Raw genomic sequence first — 26695 nt, 5'->3', positions numbered from 1 at the left:
TCTTTCCCACCTGAAGTTTCGCAATGTTTTGTGAATGTCAGACTGAAACAAATGCCTGTCATTTTATTTCACAAGACTAATTAGTGATGAATAAATTACATGTTCACACTCCCTGTGTAAAATAACGCTTACGGATTAAAAAAATACGCTTATTGATTTGATGCACCTGGCCACACGTGTATGAATTGCGCGTCCAGTTGACCTTCAAGAATTAGTGGGACCAAACAGACAACGCCCTAACTCTACAGTGACGTGTGTGGTCAGCCTACTTAGACGCTATCAAGTTCGCAACGATAGTACTCATATACTTCTCGAAATGGAAAATAACTGAATAACTGTAGACCTATTACTCTTCTAATGAAGACCTTGATCATAATTTCATTATCATATCTACTAAGAATGACGTCATGAAGGAATTCCATTAGATCTTAGGATATTTATGAAACAATCCGTGCCACGACAGATAAGTATTCGTGTATGATGCCTGCAGTATGTGTCGAGATATGAATCGCAATAGAGGGAAAGGAAGGAAAAAAATCCAACAATTTTGCATAATTCTCGACTCCTTGCAAACTATGGAAGCTCCAAACCTACAGGCTATTTATTCCATCCACACTAAAAGGAACATGAAGAACTGTGAAGGGAAAACTACCGAAAACAGTATCAAATATGAATGAGGTCTCGCCCACCTCATTATATTTTGCTCGACTAGTATGACTAGTCAGTTTGTTTTTATACCATTAAGTACGAGAAAAATTCGTACCGGCACCGGGAATCGAACCCAGGACCTCTCAGCTGTGCGCGCTTCGTGAATCGGGTCCCGGCATAGCTCAGTTGGTTAGAGAGCACTCAGCGCGCACAGTTGAGAGGTCCTGGGTTCGATTCCCGGTGCCGGTACGAATTTTTCTCGTACTTAATGGTATAAAAACAAACTGACTAGTCATACTAGTCGAGCAAAATATAATGAGGTGGGCGAGACCTCATTCACATTTGATACATATATGATGTTAACAGTTTAAAGAAACTGTTGTTGAATATGGCCATAAAGTCATGTAATATGCGCTCCTGTACATATATGACGTGTATCGTCTCAAGTGCAGGCAGTAAGGCCGTAACACGATACTACGAGAGAAGTTCGGCCGGCTTAACGAAAATAAGTTTGTAAATTGAACTAATTTAATTGTATATGTTTGTATAGTTTGGCTGATGAATTGTATATGTTCTTAAAATGATTACTAGTCTGTGTAGCTCTACTGATGAATTGTATATAGACCTACTGTAAATTGAATGGTAATATGTATAGCTCAACTGATGAATTGTTTATGATTATAAATTGAATTAATCTACTTGATATTAATTGCACAAATTTGTATAGCTTAATGAAAGTATGCTACTTTGTATTGTATATATTTGTATAGTTTTGGCCGATGAATTGTATATGCTTTAAATTGAATAGTAATCTATATAGCTCTACTGATAAATTGTTTGTGTTTGTAATTTGAAGTAGTTTGCATGATATGCATTATCAATTTCTGTATATCACAACTGGTTGAATTGTTTATGCCTTAAATTTAATTAAATTGTTTTGTATTATAATATAGCTCAACTTATGAATGATCGTTTGCGTTTGTAAATTTAATAATCTGATTGGCTATGTATTGTATACTTTTAGTAGAGCCATCGATGTAGCTCAGTCGGCAGACTCGCTGGGCTGCTGATCCGGAGCTGCGTTCGGGCTTGGGTTGGATCCCCCTTTGGACTTTGGTTTCTTCCGAGGTTTTCCACAGCCGTGGGACTGAAGCCGGATGGTCTATGGCGAGTCCTTGGCATCAACACCTTTGATTTGATTACCCCCTTTGATTTGATTACCTGGTTGGGTTTTTCCGAGGTTTCCCCCACCGAAAAGGCAAATGCCGGGTAATATTTTGGCGAATCCTCGGACCTCATTTCATCTCACTACATCTCGCCAAAATGTAAAAAAAATTGTACAACATTGTAAAAATTGTAGAAAATTACTAAATTGTAAAACTATAAAAATTTGTAAAAATTGTAATTGTAATATTGTAAAATGTTGACATGTTCCACATCTTAAAGCTTCATTGCTCATGTAAGATCTATGGAATAAAATAAATGAATGAATGAATGAATGAACGTCGTGAATCGGGTCCCGGCATAGCTCAGTTGGTTAGAGAGCACTCAGCGCGCACAGCTGAGAGGTCCTGGGTTCGATTCCCGGTGCCGGTACGAATTTTTCTCGTACTTAATGGTATAAATACCGAAAACAGGTTAAAAACTGTAATTTAATAGAATATATAAAATAAGATAAGTAAATCCATGGCGCTACAGTTCATGAATGGCCAAGACCAACCAGCCGGCTGCTGCTTCACGTCCACATGCCGAAGCAGAGGTGGACGATCATTCAACTAGTATGGAGATATCGTGTGGTTAGTACAATGATCCCCCTAACCGTTATAGCTGGTTTGCGAAACCAGATTTTCGCTACCTATAGTAGCTCCCCAAGTGCATCACGATGCTGGATGGGCAATGGTCCCATACACTGGCCGAAATTTCATCAGAAAATGTCTTCCCCCATGAGGGCTCGAACCTGCGCGAATTCCGTAACGCGAGTCCTAGGCAGGCTGCCTTAGACCGCAACGCCACGGCGCGGGACATATCCTAAAATAAGATAGTAGGAAAGAAATTATTGTTAACAAATGTTGGACTTATCACTTGCGCTCCATTCATCTAATGCGATGTAGAAAGAAGCTTCTCGCAGTATAAAAATTGTCTTAACTCATAAACGCATAAGTATTTCCTTTGACAATCAACGTATATACATAGTTGTTCATTGTAATTCCTTATGATGAAGAAGATGATATTGACACCGCTAAGAAGTCGCAGACCATAATATGAAATTGTATGAACTAGGTACAGTAGAGGAGCAAAACCTGAGATGAGACCTTATCATGTGCCGTGATTATTACCAATAGGTATGAAGGGGGAAGATAGGTTTCTGTCTGAGACGAACTTCCGGTTGGTAGATTCGTATAATATTATCCAACATGAAACAAACTCTCTTTCTGATAGCTCATTCTTTCCCCTCTCGCACAACTCACATGCCAGATCTCGGCTTCTCATTTGTATGTAAATATGAAATGTATTGTTTATTGTATCGAGACATTTCTTATACTAACACAGTACGTCTGTAGGGCGGTCCGTGTCTTATTTACTTCGGAGTTCAATATATTCGCCACGGAAAACTCCAGTCACACCTAACCTAGAAGATAAGGGCGCCGAGCCACGCGATCCAATAATAATAATAATAATAATAATAATAATAATAATAATAATAATAATAATAATAATAATAATAATAATAATAATGAGAAAATAACCTTCACAAAACTAAGTGGGCCGTTAAACATTAACAAGCTTAATAACTTAGGTAAATTTCTGTTCAGAGTCAAAATTAGATGGGGGAAAAAAGAATTGAAGAGGGATTATAGTGTGAGAGAATCCTTCACTCTACAAAAGATATTAGTTCACTTTGAGAGAGGAACAGAGATTAAGAGTGTTTGAGAATAAGGTGCTTAGGAAAATATTTGGGGCTAAGAGGGATGAAGTTACAGGAGAATGGAGAAAGTTACACAACACAGAACTGCACGCATTGTATTCTTCACCTGACATAATTAGGAACATTAAATCCAGACGTTTGAGATGGGCAGGGCATGTAGCACGTATAGGCGAATCCAGAAATGCGTTTAGAGTGTTAGTTGGGAGGTCGGAGGGAAAAAGACTTTTAGGGAGGCCGAGACGTAGATGGGAAGATAATATTAAAATGGATTTGAGGGAGGTGGGATATGATGATAGAGAACGGATTAATCTTGCTCAGGATATGGACCAATGGCGGGCTTATGTGAGGGCGGCAATGAACCTCCGGGTTTCTTAAAAGTAAGTAAGTAAGTAACCAAATTAGTAACTTGTTAAACAGTTTAGTAAACAAGTTACTTACTTACTTACAAATGGCTTTTAAGGAACCCGCAGGTTCATTGCCGCCCTCGCATAAGACCGCCATCGGTCCCTGTCCTCTGCAAGATTAATCCAGTCTATCGTCATATCCCACCTCCCTCAAATCCATTTTACGAGGCTTATTGTATGGATTCGTAACAAGCTGTATTTTACGGTGATAGGTTGTTAGCCCTTCGCCCAACCCCCAAGCTGGAGGTCCACCCCTTATCGGCTGTCCACGACTGCTTATTCAATATATTCGGCTCGCAGCTACCCTCCATATCTGAAGGCCGTCTCCTCTATCCGCAACCTGAGGACGCGCCATGCCGTGGTGATAGGGACACACAATACATGATTAGTAAACAAGTTAAAAGATGAAATAGAATAATAATAATAATAAAACATTTAGGAATGGTAAATGTAGTGAAGTGAGTTTTTTATGATATGATATTATTATTATGATTATGATTATTATTATTATTATTTTATATGATTATTATTACTGCATTCGTGTTGTATTGTAAGTATAGCATGGTAGATATACAATATTACATATATACTGTTATTAGCAAAGCTGGAAAAGTAAGAAGTAATTTATAGGCTACTACTGGTGAAACTAATATGTTCTATTTACTTTGTATTTGATATGGGAATGACGGATTTGAACTGGAATGCATCAAATTTGCCATATCCAGACAAGTTTGATGAGAAATAAATAAATAATAATGTATGTGCGCAACAGCTCATAGAAGACCAAGGGTACTAGCGACTGCTTGCATAACATCACGTTCACATGCTTTAGTACAGGTGACCGTTCATTCAACCAGTATGGGAGTAACGTGTGGTTAGCACGATGACACCTCCACTCAGCCGTCAAAGCTGGTTTACAGTACCGAATTTCGCCACATACTGTAACTCCCCAAATTCATCATGATGCTGGGTTGGCACCATGTACACCGACCGAAATGTGAGAAAATTTCTTCCCCCATGAAGACTCGAACCAGCGCTTATTCTGTAATGCTAGTCTAAAGTGTGGAACTATTAATAAGAGTGCGTTAATCATATACCACTGAACGAAGTGTAGTGACGGCGTATTTACGGTTAAATTATTTTCTTCTTATAGAAGTGGAGAATAAATGCGTTAGTAACAGAGATCTTGTCTTACAATACGTACTACATAGCTCCATTACTTACCTCGAAGACAGCGCAACGAAAACGTAAGCAGATGTGACTCTGAATCAGTCTAGGCCTAATGTAGTCGCATCAGTATTATGTTCCTGTTGTAACGCCACTCACCTGCAATAAAGAAACAAGAACATCAACGATTTAGATAATTACATTATCAGTCATAACCAGACCTAGGAACTTCGTATTGATCTCGTTATTCAGGGTGCGAGCAACCAGGAAATGGGCATACAAAACGGGCGACCTGCGCGACGGCTCCCTTGGAATGCATCATGTTCATGTTTAACAACCCTTACTGCATGCAACAGGGCCACATCGGCAGTATGGAAGACGTTTGAGTAACAACACTATAGTTCTACTCCAAATATGAAAACACAATAAGTTTCTTAGCACTGTAAGTATGTAAGTATGTATGTATAGCCTATGTGTGTATGTATGTATGTATGTATGTATGTATGTATGTATGTATGTATGTATGTATGTATGTATGTATGTATGTATGTATGTACAGTTTATTTCCTTCTTTGGTTTTTACTTAGTAAACGTTTCAAGATATTTATGAAATATATTATTTTATTATTAACCTATTATTTTGCATCATTTCAGTAAATGTTACACTGTGTTATGTTTTATAGGTGTAAATGATGTAAATATGTAAAGAGCAATTGTATCAATGTCAATCTATATGTATGCAACAATTTGTATAGCTGTACATAAACATAATTATGTAACTAGCTGTGCATTTACAAATGTCCCATACATCTTTCTTTTCCTGAAACGGGAATATTGCCCTGACGACGAGTTTGTTTTTCTTTCCACTGTACCTCCCTATTTCTATGAGTAGCTGTTTTTTGATGCGTTGATGACGTCGCACCTGGCTGGTCGTACCCTGTATAGGGTGATAGCGATCGGTACTAAATTCCTAGTTCTGGCCATAACTCACAACGCCTAGCAATGATAACTGCTAACCAGAGCTTTTATTCACAGCCTATAAAAAATGAACTTATTTTATACCGGCAGTCTATAACATTTTGGAACACACAGTATTGTAAAAGTTATTCTTTTACAGTTACATCTCGGTCGGTGACTTTATATAATTTTATTACATTTGAATGCATATAGCATTACAGCAGATAAGCGCGTATTACGATATAAATTAATTTTTAATACATTTTCCTACGTACCTAGTTTATAAATGTATATTTTACCGACACTCGTTGTTTTAAAAAGATCACATTTAATAAAAGCTGTACTTGTTTAAGAATACCGGTAATTACTGAAATAAAAAAGGTTAGTCTTTATTGCTTATGTAAATTAGGCAACCTGCTCGTTTCCGTTTCTATATCGTGTGGGTAGAAAAATAAACGTTTAGCGAACACAAGTAAGCAGCATAACATGGTTATAGCATAGCCCTAGTAGTTTCCTGTAGTATGGATGCTGTCTCACCATCTCGCTTCCTCCGTATTGTGAACAGGCAAGGTTTTTTTTTCATTTCACGAGTAGACATTGCTATAATTAATTCATCCATATTTCTCTGTCCAAAAGCAGGTATTTCACTGCAAACCGAACATTCTTCAATCATTCCTATTTTATGCCTCCTTAACATATGAATCATGTATCTTAATGTTAATCATCTCATATCTTTTTCTGCCCCGAACTTTTCTCCCGTTCACCATTCCTTCCAGTGCATCTTTCAGTAGTCAGTTTCTTCTCAGCCAGCGAACCAATCAATTCATTTTTCTCTTCCCTATCAATTTCAGCATCATTCTTTCTCCATTCACTCTTTCCAACACAGCTCCATTTCTTATTCTGCCTGTCCATTTCACAGGCTTCATTCTTTTCCATATCCACATTTCAAATGCTTCAAATCTGTTCTCTTCACTTCATTGCAATGTCCATGTTTCTGCCCATACAGTGCCACACTCCACACAAAGCACTTCACTAGTATTTTCCTTAGTTCTTTTTATTGCTATAATAATGTGTGTATTTCTTTATGCTTCATTCTTTTGTTTAGTTATTACAAAGGCTATTACCCAAATCTATAACACCCCATAATTGGAAATTAAACTCATCAGTTCAAAACACTTTGAAGACGTACTTTACGAGCATAAATAAGTAAATTTTAGGAGAACGCGTAGGATTACTGAATCATAATGGAAGCATAAAATACTACTCAAGGTAGGCCCCATGTCCCTTTATGTATGTGTATGTACATGTTTATTAGCACTGGAATTGGGTATACACCCGGTGGCAGTGTAGATATGAGCTAGAACAGAAAAGTTATGTGACTTGAGAAACACAATGGATTGTTTCCGAAGACTGGGACATTGTTTGATTGGAATGGTTCTCATTTTGAGCATCTGTTGTAAAGTTTGGTTAGTGATAGTGTTTTGTTCAGTTTTATGGGCTACTCATATGATCAAATGATTTTATATACTTACTAGCCGTACCCGTGCGCTCCGCTGCACCCGTTAGAAATAAATATAAAGTAATTACATAATTAAAATAGGACATTTGATCCAGGGAACATTCGTGTTTGATATAAGGATAAATCGTTTATTATGTTACTTAATTTAAATTGTATTTGCATAATTAAAGTGCGATCATTTTGATCCAGAGACCACTCATTTGGTCATAAAAATTATTTTTGGAAATACAGGAAACGAATGTACAGAATAGCCTATCAAGTTTTCTGTGCATAAGAAGCTATTTTAATCTTACCTGTCCTCGATTCACTCAGAAGTTACTGTAATAACATTATAGCATTATGTCCATCTAGAGAAACTACACTTTCCAATGGTGAATTAATAATTAATTATACAAATCGGTTAATTTAACTTCTGATATTACTTTATACAAACACAGAAACATTATCTATAGGGTATCTTTCATAGCTTTCGATTGTTGCTGTCCAAGGCCCCTTATAGACGAAGTCATTTGTTTTTTAATTCATTACACGGCCTTAGATGGCAGTTATTTTAATTTTAAAACTCATTTAACTCATTAACTATCAGTCCTATCAAAATTTTTCAAGGAATAAAACTTATCGGAAATTATTTTTAAAGAAACTTTTGTTATGTAACATTTTTCACAAAAATCAATAATAAGCGAGATATTTCGATTTATTTAATTCAGGCCTCCTTATAACCCCCCTTTTAAATAATGTATTTTGAATGCCATATAGCTTAAAATCTAAGTTACAACGAACTTAATTTATATTCCAATTTTCATCGAAATCCGTTCAGCCATTATCGCGTGAAAATGTAACAAACATACAGACAGACAGACAGACAGACAGACAGACATACAAATAAAAATTTCAAAAAAGCGATTTTCGGTTTCAGGGTGGTTAATTGTATATGTTAGGACCAATTATTTTAGGAAAATCGAAAATTACCAGAAAAATTTCGGCTACAGATTTATTATTAGTATAGATTTGTCCCAGTTTGAAGTCCACAAAACAATTTAATAAATAGTTAAAAGACATGAAACGGGTGAATGGGTAAAATTTCTACACATTCATACGTCAAATTAAATAGAGATTCGAAATATGTACATTTGAACATAAGGTGCCATTTAAAAAAATAAAGCTTACTGTCACATCCTTTATCCCTGAATAATTTATTTCGAACACTGGTATCATATTGTATGATTTATCTCGTAACAGCGTTTGTGTAAAACTTTTTTATATTAAAATTTAAGAAGTTATTAGCAATATTCCATACTTATTGTTTGCTCTTGTCCCATATACATGTAGGGTGATTCACATAGATTTACCGCCACTTACGGAGTTATTTCCGAAGACAATCTGAGCAAAAAATGTCATAAGACATGTGTCCTAATCTCAAAGTCTTCAGAGTTACACTAATTTGAAGTTGTTAGTAAAATACATTTTTCTTTAGTTTTAAGGGTAAAAGAATATTACAAATAGAGAATGAACTATTCAGAAGTATAATTTCCATAATTGGCTAGATTTCTGAGATCGAGTATTTCGATTATGATTGGAACATAGGTTATGATTGGAACATAAATTCACAAGACGAAATGACAGATTACTTGGGGTTGAGGTGCGCAGAATTTGAAATAGAAGAGAAATACTGTGTAAAGTTCTGCGGTCGTTGAGATGGAGCCATGATAAAGATTCGAAAATTAGTGAAATATGATCCTATCGTCGGACATTGTAGACATATCATATACAAATATTAAGAACACATAATTTATTCCAGTGTTCGGTGCTTAAGTCAGTGAACAACACGTCACAATAGTCAAGTTGCGGCATTACGAGTGTTTGAACTATCGTAATGTTTCTTTCAGTGGAGCGGAGAAGAAATGCTTGAACCGGTTTAACGAGTGAATAGACGAGCTGATTTTTTACAAGTATGCTTTACTTGGTAATTCCAACTTAATTCGTTATCAAAATATATTTCTAGATTTTCACGATAAGCGAGTAGGCTACGTAGGCACTAATTTCAATATTATTAAGTGTAATGGCCGGAATTTAACTATCGTTCAAATAAGTCTTACTGTGACTGGTTACAGTGGTTACACATTATTTCTAATAGGATGCAGCCAGTATATTTTTTCTTCACGCTGTAGATTCAAAATGATAGGTCTATTAAGAGTTCCGTCTCAGTAAGTTCCATTCTTTCGTTTAATATTATTCTCACTTTGGTGAATGTCAGCTGACTGACCTACGGTTGGGGTTCAACCAATACAACGGATGATATTGATAAGGTGAGGAAAATAATTAAATCTTTCGCCAAAGCTCAAATTCAATGACTGAAACGTCGTTGCGGAAACTACGTTATCGTAAACCATCGCATGCATTGCAGCTGTGTGTAACCCACATTATGTACTGTTACGTAAGTGTAACTGCTGGCAAGTTAATGCGGGATTAACTAGACTGTCAAAACTGGAACTAGAAAGTACGGTGCACGCATTCCCTGTGCGTAATATGTGTGAGTCCTGCTCAAGGAGAACGTTGCAGAAGAAGATTCCAGACACAGCAACCCCATTTACTACAACACATCATTAATCACTGCCACCATCACCTACCTTCAAGGAGTGGATCTTCGACCAGTTCAATGTTCGTTATTTGAGGAGTTTGAACCAACATTAAATATTCAGAAGTAAAGCGACTTCATCAAATAGCAAAGTATAATGCTTACATTTATTTCTCTCGCCACGGAGGTCTCTAGTTTGTAATTTCTCTTTCTTTCCTTCAACATTATCTAATTGCCTACAACTCCTATCAGTTTCTATTCCGTCTTTCACTAAATATCTTGCTTTTCTCCGTCACTTTCGATTGCGTGTTTTAGATCTGAGAATTCGTCTAGACTACTCTCTTCTTTGGAGATCAATTGGGAACCAGGTATGTGAGAATCTTGTTTGGTCTGCGTTGTGATTTTAGTTTTAAAATTCCAAATTAACGGTTTCATGTACCCTTTTCCCCCCATCTCCATTTCTTAAAACCAAACATTCTCATGGAGGCAACTAAAAAAGTTAATTTTTTGTCTTCCACTATATTAATAACGTCAAAAAAGTGCTTATACAAATTTTGGCCACTCGACCGCAATTACGAGGCCTTCCAGAAAGTGATTTTCGCTGGAGCTGTTTACAGAAAGAAAGCACAGTTTTATAGAAAGATTGACTGAAACAGATACAGCAATTGTTGCGCTGTATTTCAACCTATTCCCCCATTCAAACTGAGATATTTGTCATATCATGGGATCAATTTTTATATCCGTGTGTCGAGAAGTCTGCCGCCTGGGATCGGAACCCGTGTGTGACAGCCGTCTGCACTTCTCTGTTGATCCCACAGTTATTGTTCTTCCTGCGACATATCGTCAAGTGAGATGTACAGTCTTAGAAAAACGTTTTGTCGCACATATACTTCGTAAGTCCCAGAAAGCAGGCAGTACGCATGATCAGATGACGAGCGACCTGCTTCACAACAGCACAACTAGTTAAGGTAATAAAATTAGTTTTGCTTTCGTTGTACTTCTGATCATGAGCACTGCCTCCTTTCTGGGACTTATAAAGTATCTGTGCAACAATTTTTTTTTTCTAAGACTGCACTTACTGAAAATAGATGATCAATGTACAGTGTGGCAAAAAAAAACCGGACCCACCCTTGTAGCTGATTTCAGAGCCTTGTTCACTCCAGAGCACGATAGACTGGTAACTAAGACTTTCGTGGTTCGAATCTTGCCTGGGAAGGAAACTTTTTTTTGTACCTTATTCAAATTTATTCTCAATACTTTTCGATTGCAGCGATATTTTACTACTTAATTAACTTATTATTCCCAAAACATGAATTTTACCAGCAATCGAAAAGTATTGGGAATAAATTTGAATAAGGAAAAAAAAAAAAAAAAGTTTCCTTCCCAGGCAGGATTCGAACCACGGAAGTCTTAGTTACCAGTCTATCGTGCTCTGGAGTGAACAAGGCTCTGAAATCAACTACAAGGATCGGTCCGGTTTTTTTTGCCACTACTGTACATATCAGCTTGAACTTCAATCAGAGATCTGTAATGATGAATAAATTAATCAAATTCATTGAAATGAGGTACCGTCCGTTAGGATATAGCGTTTGGTTTATATGTAGGAAATCCGGAAGACGTTGTTGTTGTAATTTTTATGGTCATTCACGTTTTCCCTGATATTTATTACAATACGTAATATATAGAAGAAACACCAACATACAGAAAAAAAGGGTCTGTTGTATCACATATGGGTATTATAGATTCGCAAGAGGCCATCGTCAGTCAAAACTTTAATGGACCATATATCCGTAAGTTAACACTTAAGAAGGTGCCGGTGAGTCGTCAAATGAGGCACCCAGTCGGTTAATAAATCAAATGATCACTTATTTGTGTGTTATTCGGCCAGTCAGTCGATCAGCCATTATCAGTCAGTCAATTAGTCAATCAGTAAATCGGTCGGTGATTCAGAAAGAGGCAGTCAATCACTCAAATATTCAATCACTTGGTCGGTCAGTCTGTGTTCAGTAGGCCATTCCACTTAAAATGAGCCTTTTGAGAAAAAACAAAAAATAAATATTTTATACATATAAGTATAATTAGTTGTAGTAAATGAGTGATATTTTATGAATCAACAGCAAATAAAGTGGTACAATAATTATTTATTCTTTCAACTAAAGTAGCCTATAATTATTATCCTCCCTATCACCTTCAGATTGCCCAAAGCTCGCATCGTAAGAAGCTATGGATCCTTTTTGCATATGGACCAATATAACTTCACGAATTCTGTTCTGTTACAGATCTTTCAAAACACAATGCGGCGTATTATCGCGTGGGAATAGTTCGAGGAACTACCATCCGTCTTGGCTGGCCTCCAAATTCGCCTGACCTCAATACCACAGAACACCTGTGGGATGTTTTCGAACAGAGATGAGGTGTCTTCTACTCCGACACTGTGGTAAACCTTGCAGACAGCATGACTGCAAGCTTGAAAGCAGTGGGCAGTGAAAGGAGAGATCATACGCAGCATTAAAAACAATCACTATGTATGTCAGACTTTTATGCCCTCCGTCTACACAAGCACACTGATAATGTTGCCACAATGTGTACAACAATTAAGACAAGCTTTCTAACATCACATATAATCCACTGTCATATATTTACAGTGGTTATTTAAGGACACTGTATCAACTAGAACTGATACCGAGATGGTATTTAGAAAGATGAGTCCCAAAATTCATCATGAGATTATTATTTGAAATTTGACTTACAATTGGGGAAAACATAGCCTACGGAAAAATCCAAGCAGGTAGTCAGCCCAACTGGAATTCGAACTCGCGATCAAGCGCAGGACTAGCTATCGTCTAACTATCACCGACGTAGGTGATCTAACGGTCGTGAGTTTGAATCTCGACTTGGGTACGTACAGACTTTTTTTGTTGTCAGTATGTTTTTAATTACTAAGGAACGAATTTCTGGGTGCTGAAAAAGAGAAATTTAGGACTTCATAAAATCCAATTTAGGACTTTTTGAGTTTATACAAAATTAACAATTTAACTTTAATTTTAGTAAATAATTCCACTTTAGGTGCAATTTATCTACAATGAAGTCATTTTTTGCGCAGTCTTATTATTGTTTATAACAATACACCACAACGTTTCCTATATTTTCCATGATGAATTTCTTCCAGTCGTCCCTGAGCAGCCGCTTGTAAACGAGAAACTTCTTTCGACGTCACAAAAAGTTGTTGGAGCAAACTTCATGCGCCAGAGTAGATCGCTGCTTCGACTAAATCTCCTACCTAGTCAGCATTGGCTCTGATGGTAGAGGGACATTTGGTAGCATGTCCTTGAATAACAGCACATGTGAAAGCGTCTTCATGAACACCTTCTTCATCATTTAAATAACTTTTTCCACGTCAGGATTTTGCATCTGAATTTCCTTTCTCTTCTAAGATTAATATGGAACGAACTTGCCGACCAGAGTTTGTAAGAGAATGTTTTACATTTTGAATAGCATTTTTTTGTTTGCATTTTTAGTACCGGTACTTTCATTTTAAATACACGCAAAATACTAAAAAGGAGCTCTTCAGACACAAACATAGTTTCTAGGATTTACAGGAGTTTATGGTCCATTTAGGTGGTATAGGTCCTACAAAATTTTAATAGGGAGATCCTGTGTACATGAAACGTAGAGATATCTGAATAGCGTACGTCTAGGACGTAAAGGTAAAGGTAAAAGGTAAAGGTATCCCCGTAACATGCCATGAAGGCACTTGGGGGGCATGGAGGTAGAGCCCCATGCTTTCCATGACCTCGGCACTAGAATGAGGTGGTGTGGTCGGCACCACGCTCTGGCCGCCTTTTACCCCCGGGAAAGACCCGGTACTCAATTTTATAGAAGGCTGAGTGAACCTCGGGGCCGTTCTGAAAATTTGGCAACGAGAAAAAATCCTGTCACCACCTGGGATCGAACCCCGGACCTTCCCCGGCCGCCCCGTCTAGGACGTAGCAAACAAAATAGGTAGGGAACTAGAAATTCATTCCCTAGTTATTACAGATACGATGGGATGTAGTGAAATCTTTTTTTAAATTTAATATCCTAATCAGCGTATTATGTCATGCAGATAGTACTTCACTGCCATACTTGGATTTTAAATATCCCTGCTATGTCGCTCTTTCCGTGGTCCAGTGGTTAATATTGTGGCCACAAGATCGAGTTCGCTAGTTAAAACCAGGCAGATGTTTTTTCACATCATAAAAATTCTTAGCACGGCTTCCTTCGTGACCGACGTAAAGCTTAGGATCCCAAGTCGTATATTTATGCTACTTAAAACAATTGTGACCCTGACTGACAGGGCTCCAGGTAAAATTAACCATCTGTTGTTTCTCACTTCACCAACTTTCCTCTCCTCCTTAGTGAACAGATGACTATATCAATGTTTCCACTGACGATGCTAATATCTTGTGAGACAATCGAGGCATCTAACGGACAGAACACAAAGTAACAAATGTGAGCCAGTAATTTTTCCGGGGGTGAATAGCGACTGGACACCTGAATTAATAAAAAATATCATCATCATCCTTGCATGTATTGGGCCTAGTGGTCCTTTACGGTCTGTTGCCAACGCTTGAACGGTCTGTCCAAGGATCTCTTGCCCACAGGATGGTAATTAAAAATTTGGCGTGGAATTCTAGAACGAGGTATTCTGATGACATGTGATCTCCAGTTTTGTCTGTATTTCTGTAGGTATTCCGTAATCGGTTCAATCTGCAGTTCTTTCATAATGTCAAAATTTTTAATGTGATCCATTCTCGTGTACGACGCATAAATCTCATTTCTGCCGCCGTTAATCTTTGTGAATCAATATTACGAATCGTCCAAGCTTCACTACCAAAACAGAGTATAGGTCTGGCTAATGTTTTATAAATTCTGGTGCGCGTGTGTTTTTGTACTAAGGTTGGTTTGAATATCTGATTAATTATCCCCATTGCTTTGTTGAATTTAATAATTTTCTCATTCAAATATAATTACCAGAGACTGCTCTATGAAACTTTTACTTCTGTGCCGCGTGTATGTAATTAATTGTTGGCAGATAATGCTAATACAGAGCAAGTTGTGAACCAATGGCATTTAAATCAGAGATTGCCAAACGCCACAAAATTATGACGTAATAGAAATGCAACCCGCACATCACTCTCGCAGAGAAAGAAGTGTTAGGGTATCTCCTCAGGTAATGCAGTGAATGACAGTGCAGAGACGGACCGTGATCGGCAAACAAAATCAATAATATATTCTTCTACTTATTAGCCAAATGCAGTTTATCCGTGTTAACTTTATCCTTTCCTATTCATTATAATTATTGTATTATTAATGAAAGAAAATAATTATATTTCCTTATTTACCATGAAAGAAAATAGTACAGTACTTTATATCAGCATACTTTTTGAAATTAGAAAAATGTACCAGGCTGATTATTAAATTATAAATTACACTACACCAGTCGAAAAAACGCCGAAGCATTCTACTCTAAGACATAGAAGTCGATATTTTTTTTTATCGTTTGTGTATTATAAATATTCAACTTTCAGGTAAGGGCATAGTGATCTTATGCGAAGAAGAATAATGGCATCGTGCATTGTTCTTTTATACTTCAATATTTTACAACATCGCCATCACCACGAAGAAAAACTGTTCTTCCCATGCTTCTTAAAATATACGTTTTTGCGTAGCCTATTTATTTTCTGTTTTGAAAGAGATATTTAGAAACATACAGTAGCATCCCATAATACACAATTACAGTATTACAAGTATACGTCCGCTGCTGATATGTCTGCTTACTTCTAACGAAGTGAAGGGGGTAAGAAGAGGGTTGGGTATGATGCCGTCATTAGGCTTGAGTAGACGTAGGAGCGTGTGTCGGGACACAGCTTTCGGATATCACTGATTTCAATTAACATGCTGCCACACTTTTCACAAATTGTTCACGTGACATTAGTTACCAAGAGCTAAGAACAAAGTATAATGGTATATCTAGTCGTAGAATTTTGTATGTATTCAAGAACAAAGAATCACCTGTAAGCAGTAAATCTACTACATGCGGCGAGACCAACGTATTTACTAAGAGTTTTTCCACCTAAAAATCTACCACTTTCGGCGGGGAAAGCACAGTAACCACTACATCACGCAGTACACAAATCTGAAACAACAAAAAAATGACTGCTGCAACAGTAAATCATTGTACCGGGACAAGATCCTCTTCCTTTACCGGCTTTCAATAATAATGTAGGCAAGGAATAAAACAATGCAGCCACGACTAGGTTACACATGTCCTTAAAAAAAGAAGAAGAGAGGCGCTTACGTATTGTAATGCTGAAAAGCCTTATGCAACATTCATAAAGCTGCGGTCGGCACTCACATTTCTGTGCAGATAATGCAAATGCCGCCAACTCCGTTAGCAGACGTTGTTGGTCCATTTCCTAAACCCTTAAGACAGGGTTGCTCGCCTGTGACTGTTCTACGACTTTTACACGGATACACACAAACCGATTTTTACCAAACTTTGTGGGAATGTATAATGAAAAAGACTTTACTGTTTTTTTTTAATATCTTAATTATCGAAAAGTCGCACATTCTACTCTATTACAAAACGCACCCTTTTTCGGAAGACATTCACCTGAAAATAGTCAAATTGTGTGTGGAATTAATGCAACACTGTCACTATACACAATATACAGGGTTAACCGTAAGTAATATAATTAATTACAGGGGATTACTCTTTTAGATATTTCAAACAAGAAGTTCAATACAATTTTGCTCGTTTTTGCTTACTTTTCGAGATAAAAATTGTTTTATATGAAACATTTCATGTTTTGTTTGAGTGTTTTTGGGAAAACCATTGATTTAATTCCCGATATGCTAAATAAATTTAAGAGAGCAGTATATCATGACAATGTATGATTGAAATATTTTCAATTTTGTTCTTTAAATATGCAAAAATTTAATCTGAACAAACGTAACTTTTCGTTTAAAATGAAATTTTAAAATGTTACATTTGTTCGGATCAAATTTCTGCGTAATTAAAAAACAAAACTACAATTATTTCAATAATTTATTATCATAATACACTGTTCTCTTAAACTGACGGAGAATATTGGGAATTAAGTGAATGACGCTATGAAAGGTTCCATATAAAACAATTTTTATCTCGAAAAAGAAGAGTATTATTTTTTTGTTTGAAATATCGCAAAGAATAACCCCCTGGAAATCAAGGTTCATTCTGTATATAAGCTGGAGTGCGAGTGTTTGATGAGCGATCTAGTGAGTGAATAAATACTTTCCATTTAATTTGAGTGAGTTTTAAGTAACTGTGTGTGTTTGTGTAATTGAAAAGGTGTGTTTTAATTCTAAAAGAATGCTTTCGAACGAACTAATAACTTCTCTGAGAGTAGGCCTAAGTGTGTACGAGAGAGTAAATGAGTATCTAAATTTTGCGTGAATAAATAAGTGAAAATGAAGAAAATGAACACGTATCTATATTCTGCATACTGCAGATTTTCCCATCCATCTCTTAAGGGGAATCGCTCAGTATCATACAAGTTTACGCCATTATTTATTGTAAATTAAATTAAATTATGATGTACGAAAATACTGAACTATATTAAATTATACTAGGTTATACAAAATAATTATAAATATCATTTCGACATGCACAGAAAACCAACATGCGGGAGAACGTAATCAACTGTAACATATGACATAATATAGCCCTACAACATGCAGTGCCGCATGGAACGCTTCAGCCATCTAACGGTAAAACTTCGCATTAGATATCCCTATTAGTTATGGGTGTGTGGACAGACGAACTAACAAACGAATGAAAGTATATAAGATATAAGAGTTAGTGAACGTTTTTGGATGATTAAATGAGAATATTTGAGTGAATGAGTGAGTGAGAGGATGAATCAATGTGTTTGTGTGGGAGAATGAATGAGAGAATGTATTTCAAGAGAATGAGACAGTAAACGATCGGACGACTATAAACTGCGCCGAATATACGGTTCAATATTTTCACGCAAGCAACTTCTTTTTGGTAGCCTATGATAACAAGATCGATACTGACTAGGTCAGACGTGACAAAGTTTTAGGACGCCAATTTGGTGCTAATCCGACTAGAGAGTGAATACAGTCCCTGAGAAAAGCACACTACCTTGAAGTATCTCTTCAAAAGTCACAAATTCCGAAAGAATGTGCACTGAAATACTGAAGAAATGATGAGATGTCATTCGGGAGCATTTTTTCACAACTGTAAATATGACAAACGAGACATTTCAACAGGAATTTATGACAAGTTGATCCAGTTCGAAAACGGAACTAGATAATATCAGGCAGTGACAATACTGTCCGTCACAGTTCCGGGTCTCTCTCTAGAAGGTGAGGTAAAGAGAGAAACAACCGAATTGTAAGTGGACTGTTACTAATAACAGAGACAACTAAGGCCTGAAAGATTATGAAAAATCGTGTGTTCTTAAAACACGCTGCACTACATGCTAATGTTAAAACGCATATGAGTTACGGTATAAAGAATAGGAGGCTGCTGGTTGCACATTTTTAAATATTTTGTTCATTTTATGATACTGCGCCATATTTTATTGATTTCAAAACGGTGTATATCGATGGTGTTGAATAGCAACCTCGTATATAAAAAAAAATGAACAAAATGAAATCTCACCCCTATCAAAAAAGTCTTTCGGAATCTTCTGCAAACATCTTATGTCAGATATTTGTTCCTTATGAGGACATTAAAATGTTATTTCGCTCTCCTGTAAAACTGAATATATTGACATACGAAGTTCAGCACTAGCGATATTTTATGTAGCCCATTCTGGACCTTTTGGCGTATACATGGTGGAAGTGAAATAACCCTGCAGATTTTCAGAATGAATAGCTCATGTTGTATGTAACAAAAAAGTGTAATACTACTATATATTGGTAGAAAGTTCATAGTTTTCTCAGAAAAAAATGTTTTCCTCCAAATTCTTAACATCCTCTTATTCGGTACCTAACTATTGCGAGTAGGGTCGTGATTTTTGTCAATATCGATAGAAAATTTAATAAAGAATAATTTATCCCTTTGGCGTATTTCAATAGCGTGGACGCTTTTCATGTAAATTTAATTAAAGAAACGACTAATTTCAAGCCACTGAACATGCGAGCAGATTGCAACGTCGTGACGAGAAAGGGAGGTTTGCGTAGAGAAACAGATCGAGGTCGTTGACCTCTTACATCTGTAATATGAGAAGAAGCGTGTGTTAGCGGCAATGTTGCCAGAATGCTGAAAATTCCAACTTAATTTTCTAATTAACCGTGCATTTAATTACGAAACGAAATACAGACTTTCTATTCCCTTAAGTGTACTCTATCGTCCCTTTCAATCTGCAGGATTATTTCACTCCACCCTGTATTTATTCTACAATTTTTACATAGTACATTTTCTCAGCTTTTCCGATGTTTTAGACATATTAAAATTATATACCGTAGCAAAGATTTCAATCATACTATGCTATTTCCGTATCAACAATGGGTGTACATTTATATAAAAACATAGATGACAAATTGACACCAGTAGATATAAATAACCTGTTTCAATTACAGCCAGGTCATATCTTGAAATTCACACTGTCTTTTCCTCGCTACAAGACTCTCTTGGCAAACAGCAGAAGCTTTATCCGTCATTAGGAATAACATTTCTATCCCGATGCAATTCTTTATGTAAAACTTTTATAGAATGGAAATTCCTTAACATGTTATGATGGACTTCAATTAAAACACATCATATTCAGCTCTAAAATACTTAGATTTTTTTTCTTCAGTTTAGGCCTAAATGTTTAATAAAAATTAATTTAACATTATAATAAAATTGTTCTCTTTTATTCTACTAATTAAAGGACTTCATATGAGTTTAACCATAGCGCATATTTAATTGGGTAGGTATTTTGGAGTATATTTGCATGCATAGGCCCTATTTCCTCTTAATAGATGGTCATTAGCTCATCACTTCATCTATATTTCCTTATAGCAACCGACACTCAAAGTAAACCAGTAGTATCCCTACCAGCATTTCAGAGCTATGACGCGGACAGTACAATGAATGAAATTCAATGTAAGCACAACATCTGCTCTATCAAACTACTACATTCTATGTAAAATACGTCATAAGTAGCGAGTTTCGCATGTTCGATGGATGATTCACTTGTTACTAATTTCTACGGACTTTTCAAATGCATTGTGATGAAATGTTTACCACCTGCTTCGTGAGTGTTGAATACGCTCCCTCATTGTCATTTTCAAACAAGTAAACACCTGGTTTGATAGCTGTTGGCTAGATGAAAAGAATTACAATGAGAAGAAACGTTGTTGATATAAAAATAAGAAATAGGGAAACGTGGGGGATACATGTTCTTGGAATAGACCAGAACAGGAAAAAAAAAAAAAAACTTCGGGAAATCAGATAAAGTTATGTCGAAACAGCCTGTTTACTATTTCATAATTAAATTACTATGAATAATGATACTAGGAGCACAGTCTAGTATATACAATCACGAAGCTTGAGTTTATAAGGGTACTAGAAACAATGGACTGTGCAGGTACTATTTCGCATTGTCTGTAATAAGGCGATAGTAGCGATCCTAGTGGTTAGCAACTATCTATGGATGCATATTTACTACATATTGAGCTTCGTGACTACATACTAGACTGTGCTAGTAGTAATAGTGGTGGCGACGGCGGCGGCGGCAGCAGCAGCAGCAGTAGTAGTACTATTATGACAGGCTAATTTGTTATCGTTCTTATGGGGGTAAAAATCAAGAAAATAACTACTTGAGTAAATTTTACGTAAACAAATATTTTATGTATTTCTTACCCTTCTTCCTCTTTTTCTTGTCCTCCTTCATAGATTAACAGTGTAGCAGCAGTATGACAGGCTAATTTGTTATCGTTCTTATGGGGGTAAAAATCAAGAAAATAACTACTTGAGTAAATTTTACGTAAACAAATATTTCGTGTGTTTCTTACCCCTCTTCTTCTTCTTCTTCTTCTTCTTCTTCTGCTAGCAGTGTAGCAGTAGTATGACAGGCTAATTTCTTATTGGTTCTTATGGGGGTAAAAATCAAGAAACTATGTACTTGAGTCAATTTTACGTAAACAAAAATATTTTGTGTATTTCTCACCCCTCTTCTTATTTTCCTTCTTCTGTCTTCCTTCATAGACTAACAGCTTTTTTGTATAAAGTAAGAGTTGGATTATCTATTCCATGGTCTTCCCGTTGGTGAAATGTCTCTAAAAATCTTCGCAATTCGTTCTTCTGCCATCTTGGTGATATAATTATTCCATTCACTTCTCGTTTGCTCATCTACACTTATCCCGGGCCAGGTCGATGGCATTTAAGTGTGCTTAAATGCGACAGGCTCATATCCGTAGATTTACTGGCATGTAAAAGAACTCCTGCGGGACAAAATTCCGGCACACCGGCAACGCTGACATAACCTCTGCAGTTGCGAGCATCGTTAAATAAAACATAATATTTTAATATTTCTACTCTTATTAGTTGAATTTCACACTGCTCTTTAATAGACTGGTTCCAAACCGAGCCTTATTTTCCCCACTATTTTTCTTTAGGTTAAATTTAGGTCTATATTGTTGCCACGATTTTTTTTTTGTATCTGCTCGTGTTTCAGACGCGTAAGTGAGGTTAGGCCGTATATCCGATTTCTTACCCAACATTTAAAAATAAAGAATGCCGTAGTTTTTTTTCTTAATTTCCGATTACTTGGCACTTACCATAAGACAAAGAACCTTTGTCTGAATAGATGCAGCGCCGGTTTTCCACGCTCAATATACAATTTCAAATTCCACCGACTTCAAGTGGAATCATCTTCATAGCGGATTCAAAGATCCGTTCCGCTTACACTGAAATAAAGTCATCTGCCCATCTTCTACGTGAGACTCCGACGATTCGGTGTCCAGAAGGTTTGTTTATAGTTTTGAATTTGTCGTGTTATTCTATTTGGAACTGAATTCATTTTTTGTATATGTCCGTACCAGTTTTGTTTCCTTTCTATTATTTTTTCTCCTATTTTAATATTTCGAGTTTTTCTCTAATTGCTTCATTATGTTTTTCATCTCACAGTGTATAGCCGGCTGTTCTTAAAAATTTAATTTCGGCTATTACTACATTTCGTTTTCCACTTCTATTCAAGGCCCAATTCTCACACCCATAGGTACATCAACACCGGAATAGCCATCACTTTGTAGAACTAAAGTTTGGTATCTTTCCTGGTTTTTTTTTTTTAATGTTCGCTGAATGGTTCCACACATCACTATGCAAAAGATAGTAACATCCCAAGTATTTAAAGTTCTTAACTTCTTCAATTATTTAGTTGTCTATTATAATTTTGGACCTTACTGATTGTTTTCCTTGAAGTGTCATTAGTTTTTCATCTTTCTCACTGAAATTTTGAGATTATATTCTTTGGATAAATTGTGTAATTCATATGCGGCTAATTGTAACTCATTTTCTGTTTGTACGTATTATAAAGCACTGGTCTTCTGCAAATAAAATCATGTTTAATGTCCATATCCCTATTTTAAAATAAGAACGTATAATAATAGTAATAATAACAATAATAATAATAATAATAATAGACTAATAATAATATTTTTGCTATTATTACAGCATCTATAATTCATTACCTTTTATCATTATCACGGTATCAATAGAAAACTACATCATACTATATTTTCCTGGAAACAAATTTCATGAAAACCACACGGCGAATGTTCACGGAGTTCCTGGATTAAGCGCTGAAGCCTTGATCTTTTGTTATGGCATTATACGTGACGAGAAAAGCTTATGTGTTTTCACTATAAAGTATCTACGTACTTGTTATATAAAATTTCGAAACCAATCTTCTGACGCATTTTAACACTTTACTCTTTGCAAGAAACAAAAAAGTAAGGCTTTTCATTAAATGGTTGACGTAAACTGCTGCATACGACGCAATGATGATAAAAACGTAGGAGTTGCTCCGAACGAAATATCTCCAATTTTTTATCTTGCAAGTATGACTGTGAAAGCGAATATTGCTAGTGCTGTATGAATATTTTATGATTTGCGCCTACACTATAGTTTATACGCTAGATGTCATAACTCATAACTGTAGCAGAGGAACTTGGGGGATCATATCGATATTCGTATGAAGGAGCAAAGCGTGACTTTTCTAAATATACGACACATTACCCTACACATTGAAATTCATCACTATAGACAAGATTTCCATGCAAATGCATGTTTTTATATAAGCTTGCTACAGTTCTCAAACTTTGTAAATATCCGTTTCATGGCTTAATGATTCGAAAAATATGTATACTTTTTCCGTGCATATTTGCATGTTTTGGTCTTTTTAGTGGTAAATTCATGCATAATGCATGTTTTTTTTAAAGATTAATAAAGCATATTTTGAGATTTATGTTGCATATTACGTTCATTTTTATACTTTCATTGCATATTTTGTATTAAATCGCATGATACTGCATTTTATAAATGTTGCCTCGTAGAGTTGGGTATTTCTGAGCTTACAATATTTGAGTATATGCACTGAAAAATATAAGTGAAATGCTAACGGTTTGCAGGGTTTCTACCTGAGGACTTTGAACCTTACTTGCTAATCCTCTCATTGTATTGTCACACTGGAATTCCGCACTCCTCTTCTATACAAGTCTTACCCTGAGGATAAAATTATTATTAGAAGGATGCCTCTTCTGCTCCCTCCCATACTTTGTAGTTTGGCGACAATAGCACTAACAAGCTTCCCCTAACATGCCTTTAATTTGGACAGGTAGATAGGTAGAAGGTCTGTAGTAGGCTACATGTACAGGTATTTTGTGAATTAGCTATTGTGTTCGTGTTCTGTGGTGATCTGTGAAGTGTTGTAATGCCCCCGATTAAATGTTCGAGAAGAGATCTTGTGGCACAGTGGATCAAGGGAAAAGATTATCTTAGAAATTTGGAAAGACTGTTAGTAGTACATTGTGTCATTCGAAAATAAAATATAAGTTTCAATTTTGATAGTGCACATTTTCAGTGTTTTTTTCCCCCTTCATTGTGCATATCTGGCCATTTTATAGTGCATAGATGCATGCATATTTTACGATTTGCTAGTGCATGAAAATCCTGTCTCTATTCATCATTTGATGGAATTTTATGTGTATAAGCAAATGAGTTCGACGTGTGAATGATAAGGGAACAGATAATGTCAAAAAAGGACCGTCCTTTCAATGCGGTTATCGAAAGAGAGCAACCATTCTTTTGGTAAGTTTATTTACACACGTTTCAACATCTGTGGTCATATCGCGTGTGTAGTATCTTTGGATACATTAGTAGGCCGTTTCTACTATTGTTGAGTTACTGCTTCTATTGTCGTGTATTACAGATGAAATGTGTTCATGTAAGTGATTTTACATTTTGATTCATGCTTATTGTATTGGTGATTGAGGCGGTGATGAATCATGGTATGTAAATTGTAAATTTCCAATCCGGCATTTGCCTTTGGGACTGAGAGAAACCATGAAAAACCCTAGTCAGAGTGGCTGGCCACGGGGTTTGAACCCGGGTCCTCCCGAATTCAACCAGAGAAAGGTGAATGTCCTGCTTAGGCCTACTATCTTGTAACATCTCAACTTGATACATACATAGCACTTCCATGCGTTTGGATGAACTGAATATAAACTAAGGGTAGGGCTAGGTTTCTGTGATATTGCTGGAATCATGACTGGTATGAAGTAGCTTACTCCTCATGCATAGCCGTGTCGAGTGTTGCAGGATGAGAAAAAAACGTTAAGCGTGAGATATTACAGAGATACAGATAACTTTGCGTAAACATAACTGTAAGTGAATACGACTTGTCAATTTTATTATCTTATCTTCTATAGAATAAAAAAAAAAGTGCGAATTACTTCTTGGCGACACATAAGACAGCCCAGGTTCCTTTTACCCGAAAAAAAAAAAAGCCATACATCTCTATACTTCATAAAACATACAGGACCTATAGAGGATAGAACTATGGCCTCTCAAGTGAAATACGAACTGGAGCGAAGCACCACAAAAAGTCAAAGACTCCCCCTCGCCCCCCCCCCCAGTCTACCTTCTCAGTGTACAAATATTCTTTTTCCGAGAAAAGAAGAGGGGAGAGGAGAGGAATTTGGTGACAGGCCAATCAACTCCCGGGACTTTGACCTAATTCTCGTCCCCCCTCAACACGAAAGTGAAGCAGCTGCTACGACAAACTACAGACGAATTGGCAGCATCAGGAGTGACACGCCCTGCTTGTAAACATTTAGATTACGGAAGGATAGCGTGGTGACAATAAGGATGATTAGATCTGACATCCACGAGGAATAATTATTTATTAAACATGACAGCGCACAAAGAGCGGAAAAACGTAGGATCTTTGCAATACAGTATGCGAAAATTTACTTGGCATTTGTATTAAGGGGTTAGGTATAGCTTACAGCAGTAACATTTTTGTAAATATTCAAAATTTTTTTCCTCCATTACTGTAGCTTATACAATAATGAAAATTGTTATGTGTAAAACACTATCCTTCTGCTATATGAAAAAAAAAATATTTTTACCATTTAAAAAATATATATATATTCAAAATTCAAAATTCACTGTGCAGTGACGAACCGTTTTCCTCATAACTCATAAACTTGTCAACCTTTTCATGTTCTCTCTCTTTTATTTTATTGCTGAAACTCATATTTATAATATCATGCTCTTTCAACTACATTCCTTAATAAACAATATTTTTCCTTATTTTGTGTTAGATATTTGACCATTTTTTAAAATGAATTTATTTTTTATCAGGCAATCTATCAAAGGCAGTGAAGTGATTTTGCATCATATTGTAGATATGACATGCATAAATACACAAAAAATTTCATCACAGAATGTTGGATACTTTTTGAGTTATGAGGGAAACGCTTCATCACTGCACAGTGAACTTTGAATTTTGAAAAAAAAAATATATATATATATATATATATATATATATATATATATATATATATATATATATATAGACTAAGTTATATAAATAATTTTTTTAAATCGTAAAAACATGTTTATCATATAGCAGAAGGACAGTGTTTTACACATACTAATTTTCATTACTGTACAAGATACAGTAATGGAGGGAAAAAAAATGTTGAATATTTCCAAAATTTTACTCTTTTAAGCTGTACCTAACCTCTTAAGAAACAACGGCGAGAGTATTAATCGTAATCTTTTCCCGTGACTCTATAATCACGTGACATGCGAAATGAAGCCGTACATAGGTGAATAAGTACCATTTACTCAAGACCGGGGTCTAAACGATTTTTTTATGATCTCTTATTTAAAGCTTAATTCCACAAACTTACGGCTAGCAAGAGTAGCTAATTGTTTATATGTATCTATTTGC

The 26695-nt window shown here is 36.1% G+C and overlaps 1 protein-coding gene across 2 annotated transcripts in view; it reads right to left on the bottom strand.

Moving 5' to 3' along the window:
* LOC138709367 (uncharacterized) overlaps window positions 1-26695 on the bottom strand; it is a 409404-nt gene that overhangs the window by 299601 nt on the left and 83108 nt on the right. The gene's annotated exons all lie outside the window — the stretch shown is intronic.

This window comes from Periplaneta americana, chromosome 11 (genome assembly GCF_040183065.1).
Source record: "Periplaneta americana isolate PAMFEO1 chromosome 11, P.americana_PAMFEO1_priV1, whole genome shotgun sequence".
NCBI classification, from domain to species: Eukaryota; Metazoa; Arthropoda; class Insecta; order Blattodea; family Blattidae; genus Periplaneta; species Periplaneta americana.
This window is presented reverse-complemented; position numbering and strand designations above follow the sequence as displayed.